Source organism: Malania oleifera, chromosome 2, assembly GCF_029873635.1.
Source record: "Malania oleifera isolate guangnan ecotype guangnan chromosome 2, ASM2987363v1, whole genome shotgun sequence".
NCBI classification, from domain to species: Eukaryota; Viridiplantae; Streptophyta; class Magnoliopsida; order Santalales; family Ximeniaceae; genus Malania; species Malania oleifera.
Genome location: NC_080418.1, coordinates 114,114,425 through 114,123,116, shown reverse-complemented (window position 1 = coordinate 114,123,116; position 8,692 = coordinate 114,114,425).

Sequence of the window (8,692 nt, the reverse complement as noted above, 5' to 3'; positions counted from 1 at the left end):
CTACATCTGAGAAGGAAGAGTCTAGCAAAAGAAAATAAAAATCAAATGCTCTCACGTGTTATAATTGCAACAAAGTTGGGCACATCAAGTCGGATTGCCCACTACTAAAAAAGGAGGCTAAGAAAAAGAAGAAAGCCATGAAGGCAAGCACCTCATGGGACAAATTAAGTAGTAGTGACTCAAAATCAAACCACAGTGACTCGAAGGTCGCTAATCTGTGCTTAATGGAACACGGTGATGAGGTATCATCTTCCTGTTCATTATCTTCATATTATTCATCTGATGATTGTGATTCTGATTGCATGCCTACGTTTAGAGAATTACAATTTGAATATATTCATGTGTCTAAACTGTTGAGCAAAATGACTAAATAAAACAATGATTTGAAAAAGAAATGTGAAAATTGGTCAAAAATATTTAGTATTGCAAAAACCTCTCATGCTTCCATTTTAGAAGAAAAAGATGTGGCTATTATTGAACTTGAGAGGAAATTGGAGGATAGCTCCAAAATTATTTTTAAATTCACTGAGGGCAAAGACAATTTCGAAAAACTACTTGGTGCCTAAAGGAATTCCTTAAGTAAAGAGGATCCCGGTTTTAATGGTCTTGAAAATGTTAGACGACCTAATCTTTACTTAGGACACTTCACACGTGAATCAAAATCTCATGTCCCTCCTAAATATCATAAGTGTAAAATAAAATGTTTTAAATGTAAACAAATTTGCCATATTCAATTTGATTGTCCACTTAGCAATAAGCATGCTAAAATTAGGAAAGTATGGGTAGTTAAGGGTGATCCAGCTAGTAATCCCCGTGGACCCAACAAAATTTGGGGACCAGATTAGTTATTTAGTTTATCTTGCTGGTATGCCTACGATCGTCGTCCTCCAAGGACAAGCGATACCTCGATAGTGGGTGCTCACGGTACATGACCATCGAGAAAGAAAAATTCACATCAATCATTTCCAAGGATGAAGGATATGTGACATTCGATGACAATGCAAAATGACGCATCATTGGGGTAGGTACGGTTGGTAAGGACTTTTCTCTTATTATTGATGATATTTTATTGGTTGATGGGCAAAAGCATAATTTACTAAGCACAAGTCAATTGTGTGATAAAGGATATAAGGTATCTTTTGAAAATGATAAATGCATAGTAGAAAATAAATCAGATCACAAAGTGTTTTTTTCTGCCGATCGCCATGAAAATGTTTATACTACTTCTCTTGATAACTTACTTCACAACAAGTAACTTGATTTTCTACTATAAATGAAGCTAGTTGGTTATGGCATAGGCGCTTAGGACACGCTGGCATGAACTTGTTGTCTAAACTTGTTAGAAAAAAATTAGTAAAAGGCTTGCCTAAAATGTCATTTGTAAAAGATAAAATTTGTGATGCATGTCAAATGGGTAAGCAAACAAAATCTAGTTTTAAGAAAAAAAAAATTCATATCTACCACTAGATCACTTGAAATGCTTCATTTGGATATGTTTGGTCCTAATTTTGTGCAAAGTCTTGGTGGTAAATCACATGCTTTTGTAATTGTAGATAACTTCTCTAGGTTCACATGGGTGTTATTTCTCACACATAAAAATGAATCATGTGACTAGTTTACCAAACTTTGTAGGAGAATTCAAAATGAAAAGGGATATAAGATAACTCATCTAAGAAGTGATAGAGGCACGAAATTTAAAAATGAGGGCATAGAAAATTATTGTGACTTAGAGGACATATCACATAACTTTTTCTGCACCTAGGACACCTTAACAAAACGATGTGGTAGAAAGAAAGGATAGGTCACTACAAGAAATGGGTAGAACTATGCTGAATGAACATAACTTACCTAAATATTTTTCGGGCGAGGCCATAAATACTGCTTGTTATGTCATGAATAGGGTGTTGATTAGACCGTCAATAAATAAAACCCATTATGAATTATGGAACAACCATAAAAATAATATTTCCTATTTTCATGTGTTTGGTTGTAAATGCTTCGTGCTTAGGGATAATGAACACCTAGGGAAATTTGACTCTAAATCTGATGAAAGTATTTTCCTAGGTTATGCATTTAATAGTAAAGCATATAGGGTTTTCAATAAAAGAACATTGACTGTCATTGAATCTATTCATGTTGTGTTTGATGAATCTAATCAATTTTCTAAGAAAGATGATGAAGATGATATTGATATTAGAAAATGCTTAGATAAATTATTTATTGAAAACAATGCAAGTGAAAATTCAGAAGTAAATGATAAATCATCTGAAGATAATGAAAATGAAATTCAGGAGTTGCCTAGAGATTGGAAATTTATTAGAAATCATCATATAGATCAAATCATAGGTGAACCATCTTGTGGTGTATCCACAAGATCCTCCTTGAAAAACCTAGTGAGTTATTCTACATTCTTGTCCCAAGAAGAACGTAAAAATATTAAAACGGCCATAGAAGATGAGTCTTGGGTGATGTCCATGCAAAAAGAACTTAATCAATTTGAAAGAAGCAGAGTGTGGTCCCTAGTTTGTAGGCCTAGTGATCATACCATTATTGGAACTAAATGGGCATATAGAAATAAGAAAGATGATAATGGGGTAACTAGGAATAAGGCTAGACTAGTTGCCCAAGGTTATAATCAGCCAAGGGGGATTGACTTTGATGAAATATATGCTCCCGTTGCTAGGTTAGAAGCCATTCGCATGCTACTTGTTTATCTCACTTTTAAAAATTTTAAATTATTTCAAATGGATGTTAAAAGAGCTTTTCTAAATGGCTATATTAGTGAACAAGTATATGTAGAACAACCACCCGGTTTTGAAAATTATAAATATCCAAACCATTTTTACCAATTGTCTAAGGCCTTGTATGGATTGAAACAAGCTCCTAGTGCTTTGCATGAGAGGCTTAGTGGTTTTCTACTAGAAAATGGGTTTACCCATGGCAAAATTGACACTACACTCTTCATTAAATCAAAAAATGATGATATGCTCCTTGTTCAAATTTATGTGAACGATGTCATTTTTAGAGCAACTAATGATGAGTTGTGTAATAAGTTTGCCAAGTGCATGCAAAGTAAATTTGAAAAGAGCATGATGGGTGAACTTAGTTTCTTCTTAGGGCTACAAATTAAGCAAGCTAAATGTGAAACTTTCATATGCCAATCTAAATATATCAGGGACTTGCTAAAGAAATTTAATATGGAAGATTATAAAATTCTTGGTACACCTATGAACTCTCCCATTAATCTTGATAAAGATAAGCAAGGAATCCCTATTGATGTGAAATATTATCGTGGCATCATTGGGAGTCTCCTATATCTCACTGCTAGTAGGCTTGATATTATGTTTAGTGTGTGTATGTGTGCTAGGTTTCAGGTTGCTCCTAAGGAATCCTATCTTAAAGTAGTTAAACGAATCCTTAGGTATCTAGTTGGGACAATAGAGTTAGGCTTATGGTACTCTCAGTATACTACCCTTGAGATTGTGAGTTATATTGATACTGACTTTGCCGGTAGTAAGGTTGATAGAAAAAGTACCAGCGACACTTGTCACTATTTAGGACAATCTCTTGTTTATTGGTTCTCCAAGAAATAGAACTCAGTTGCCTTTATCCACAACCGAAGCAGAATATATTGCAGCTGGAAGTTGTTGTGCTCAAACTCTTTATATGAAACAACAACTTATGGATTTTGGATTGCACTATCATACAATACCGATTAAATTTGATAATACTAGTGCAATCAACATCTCCAAAAATCCTATCTCACATTCACGAACTAATCACATTGAGATTAGACATCACTTCCTTCGCGATCATGTGCAGAGGGGATGTTGCAGTTGAGTTTGTACACACCAATGAGCAGTGGGCGGACATATTTACTAAACCACTTCCCTAAGATAGGTTCATACAAATTAGACGTGTGTTAGGTCTAATGCACAGTAGAGAAGCTTCTTAGATATTTCATAGCTTGCATAAATTTAGGGGTGAGCTTTCAAGTAAAATTTACAAGTCTTAACAATTAATATTGCTATTGGTGTTTCTTATTGGCTTAGGCTTTGTGAATAATGCTTGTTGTTTGTAATTCATACTTTTAATATCTAATTATTGCTTTGATCATACTGGAACTGTTTGAGTAGTTGTTAATAAATTGTTATGATTTATAAACTCAAACAGGTCATTGTTTATATAGGATTTATTTTAGAAAGTCCTATTTTCAAACAACACTCTGCTAAAATTTTTCAAAAACTTTCCAAGACTTAAAATGTATAAAAAGGATATATACCCATTGCCTAGAGTTCTTATTTCTTATAACCCTTTTTTCTATTGCCAAAAGAAGGAGATGAAGAGGAAAAAATTATTGGGTTAAAAATTAGGTTTTATTTAATGCATATTACTAGGGGGAGCCTTCTAAGGCTATACCCATATTTTTGTTTGATGTATTTGTCATCATCAAAAAGGGGGAGAATGTTGACCTTATTGGTCACTGCCGATTTTGATAATGACAAATTCTTGTTGCATTTGATGGGTATTTGAGGTTATGCGCAGGTACTCTAATTGGTAGATCATAATGACAGCACAAAGAGAGATTGAAGTTGAAGACCCAATACATATGTTGTATTTCATTTTATTATTATCTAAAGGGTCTGTAATAGTAAATATGGCTTGGCTTGTAATAATTGCATGCATCACCCGCATGATGCGATGAGTAAGCTCGAAACTAAAAAGGACCTAGAAATGACCCTAGGATACTCACTTATTCATTTATATGTTTGGTCATTTGATTAGGGTGTTTGCATATATTGAAAAGAACCAAAATGTTTGAAAATTACATGTTTAGTCAACCGTACTCCCATGTACAAAATGCACCCGGTCGACCGAACTAAGACCGAGTCAACAAGTTGACCATAGCCCGGTCGGTCGAACTAAGACCGAGTCAACAAGTTGACCATAGCCCGGTCAATCGAACTAAGACCGAGTCAACAAGTTGACCATAGCCCGGTCGATCGAACTCACTTAGTTCATTTGAACCCGATCGACCGAACTCCCTAGGAGTCAACTTAATTGACCATCTGGTCAACTGAGCACAAAATGTATATCAATGCCCTGGTCGACCGAGTTCCTACATGTGGAAACTCAACGGTCTAGTCGACTGATCGAGATAATTCAAAATGTTCCCAGTCGACTGAACCACGCAAAAAGGAAAAAATCACCCTTGGAAATACAACTTCGGTCGACCGAACTTATAGTTCTTTTAATGCCTGGTCGACCGAACTTCAAGCAACTTGGTCAGCCAAACTCATCTTAGTTGATCAGTGCTCTCGAGTTGCCCCAAAAAGTTACCGCTGTTAACATTTTTTTAACGAGGTTAATTTAATTAAATAATATTAAAAATTTTATAATAATTCCATTTGTATCCTTAACGGTTATAATCAAGGGGAAGTCTATACATACCCCTTCATTTGGAATGATTAGTAACAAGATTAGCAAACCCGATTAGCCAAATTTCTCTCAATTCCAAAATTTCTACTATTCATTTCTAAGCTTGATACACTCATTCTTACCTTGTCATATTGTCAAAAACCCTTTGTAAGTTTCATTTGAGTGTTGATTGTTCTATAGGTTTGCAAAGATTAAATACTTTGTTGAATACAAAGATTAAATACATTTTGCAAACCAAACCTATACATTACTTGAGATTTATACATTGATAAAATTTGCTGGTTGAAATATATGAGGTTTGACTGATATCTTTGTTTGAGCAATTAGATTGAATACATCTTGTGATACAAAGATCATATTGTTTGCACTCTCACACACTAATTACAACGATTGCAAATATATTTGAGAGCATATACCTTAAGCCACATTGAGCTTACTTCATTATATCATTTGGTAGTGTATATGATTGCACGTAACTGGGTACGCATCTGCTTTACATGAAAGCATAATCACTGTACCAATTTCATTGTTGTGAAATTACAAAGTGTTTCCAGGCGTAACTTGAGAGGGTGGTAATCTAGCCTAGTAAGGATTGGTTGTAAAGGTTGAGGTCAGCTCTAAGCTAATTGACTTGGTTTGTTTAGGTGCCGCTCCACTCATTTAAGTGAGCAATTATAATGGTAATCCTTGTGCTTCTTAGCCAAGGCAGGGGCGTAGGCAATTTTCCAAACCTCGATAACATTTCTGTGTGTCACTTTCCTTATTGCTCTGTGGTGCATGTGTAGTTGATTTAATTTCTTGATTTAATTTTCGGTAGATATTATAATTGATTTACTTTACCTGCACTAGATTGTCCATAGGTTTGTGAATATATTGCTGTTAGGATACTTACCTAGGGCATAAATTTTTAAAAGTACCAATTTGCCCCCGTCTTGGCATCATGGTAAAGCTAACAGGTTGGTTTCCATTTGGGCTTCTAGGTTGGTTTCTGTGTGCACTTGGGTTGGCTTCGGTGTGGGCTTGGGTTGGTTTCAGTTGGGCTTCTAGTTCATTGTTTGGTATCAATTTGGCTTTCGGCCTCTGTTCAATATATGGTCTTGGAGGTTGGGTTTGGGTTGGTTTCTGTCTGGTCTCCTGGGGGACCCTATATGCATACATAGTGATGGAGGGATCCTTTTGATTTGGGTACCTATGACATAGAATAGGTTAAGGAAGGAAGGATAAGCCAATATACCTTTCCCTTCATCCGTGTCTGTTTTGGTAGCCTTTTGGGTTGCAAGGAATGCTAGGGGTGCGCCTTCGAGTGCCAGGGGGCGTTGGTGTGTGCCGCAGGAATGGGGGTGAAGACTTTACGCTTCGGGGTTCCTAGTGTTTTGCCTATTGATTGTCCTAACCTCACTGCTTTTCTTTCAATGTTTTTTTTTCTTTTTTTTTTTTAATGTTTTTCTTTGTGAATTTCTCTCTATTGAACTCCACTATATTTAACTCTATGAGTATTCAGTTCTCTATCTATTAGGGTCATGCCTAAGCTAATTTAGGAAATCCCTGGTTTTACCATTCTTCATTGTTTCCTTTTAGGCAAAACCCTAGTTATGTTTTCCTTCCTACAACAAACAATCCTCCCATCCTTGTCATATGGCTTATTCTCCTTCTAATGGAGAGTCTGACCGAATACATAAGGAATACATGCCAATCTTCAAAATCTCTAAATTAATTGCATAATTTACTTTCAAATTTTATGCCTTGCATAGGATTGATCTACCTTCTATTTTTTTGGTGCAAGTTTCTTTGGAGGTACTGTAGGATAGTCCTACGCTGAAGGATCTGCTCAGTCCCTCAATATTTTTGTTGACTTTTTTAGTCTAATCCCATTATGATAATGACAAAACACAAATATCTCATCTTTGCGTTTAGTACTTGAATAGGTTTATACTTCAAGCATGCACACATGGCAATGGAAAAATGAAAGTCGTAAGGAACATAAAGCTCATATATCTTGGCTCAATCCATAAGAGAATTTAAGCGCAAATGAGTGAAGACATAGTCTTATTTTAGTTGTATTGTTTTAGATTATATTTGTATATCCATGCTCACTTGATATAGCTGGAAGCTCAAAATTACATATAGACTGACCTTAGGATGCATGTTTCTCATGACATATTCATATGCATTGAACTAGGTTGAATCCAGCTGATTAACAAGAAACTCCTTGATGATTCCCCTGGTCTCGTCGACGAATGACTGAAAGCCACTCATCGCCCTACCCTCTACTCTCATCGATGAGAAAATTCCGAGAACTCAAAAATCTCAAACAGTCCACCTATCGATGAATCCCTAGTTTCGTCGCCGAACGAGTGAAAGACACTCGTCGAAGAATGTATCCACTCATCGAAGAGTATGTTGGGCAGAACGATGCTCCAACGCTCAATGGGTAGATTTTTCATTAACAAAAATATTTATTTTATGATCCAACGGTCAGGATATGGCCATATGCAAAGATTCTTATAAATATCAAACCCTAAACCTTGTTTTACTTTCTTTTTCAAATACTCTTCACATAAAAACATTCTTGGGTATTCTTCACGTTGATTTTCAAGATCAAAGGGCGTTCACTCATATCTTTTGCAAACATCTTGGGTATTGAGGTTTGGTAAAACAAACATTAATTTTTGAGCATTCAATCATCACATTCAAAGCATTTCTTCTCTTATATTCTTTTATTTTTAATATCTTATTAAGAGCAAGAACTCTAGTTCTTCATCGATTTATTATTGGAAATCTTTTTTTTTTTAGAAAAAGTTTTGCTAGAGTTTAAATCTTTGAAAGCATTCACATTTATACATTATTCAAAGATTTCATCGTATTCCATTATTGCAAAAACTATTTGGGAGCAAATCCTAAAATCTCCAAAATACATACTTTTGAGATATCGTCTGTGGAGAAATTTTTAAATAAGGTTTAGATCTTTGGAGTATACGTATCATATATATATTTTTATATACAAAGATCATATATTTGATTATTGAAAACATCACATACACTTATTGAGCTTCAAGATTATATCCTGAGTATGTATTAGGATTTTATTGTACTCATTAGCTTATGAGAAGCATCTGAGTGTTTAGGAATTTCATTCAACTATTGTGTTAACGGTTCGAGCTGTGAATCAGGAAGGAGGATGAAAACAAAGGTGTAGTCTCAAGAGGGGGTGAATTGGGTTTAACAAATTTCCTTTAATTCTTTTTCAAGAATC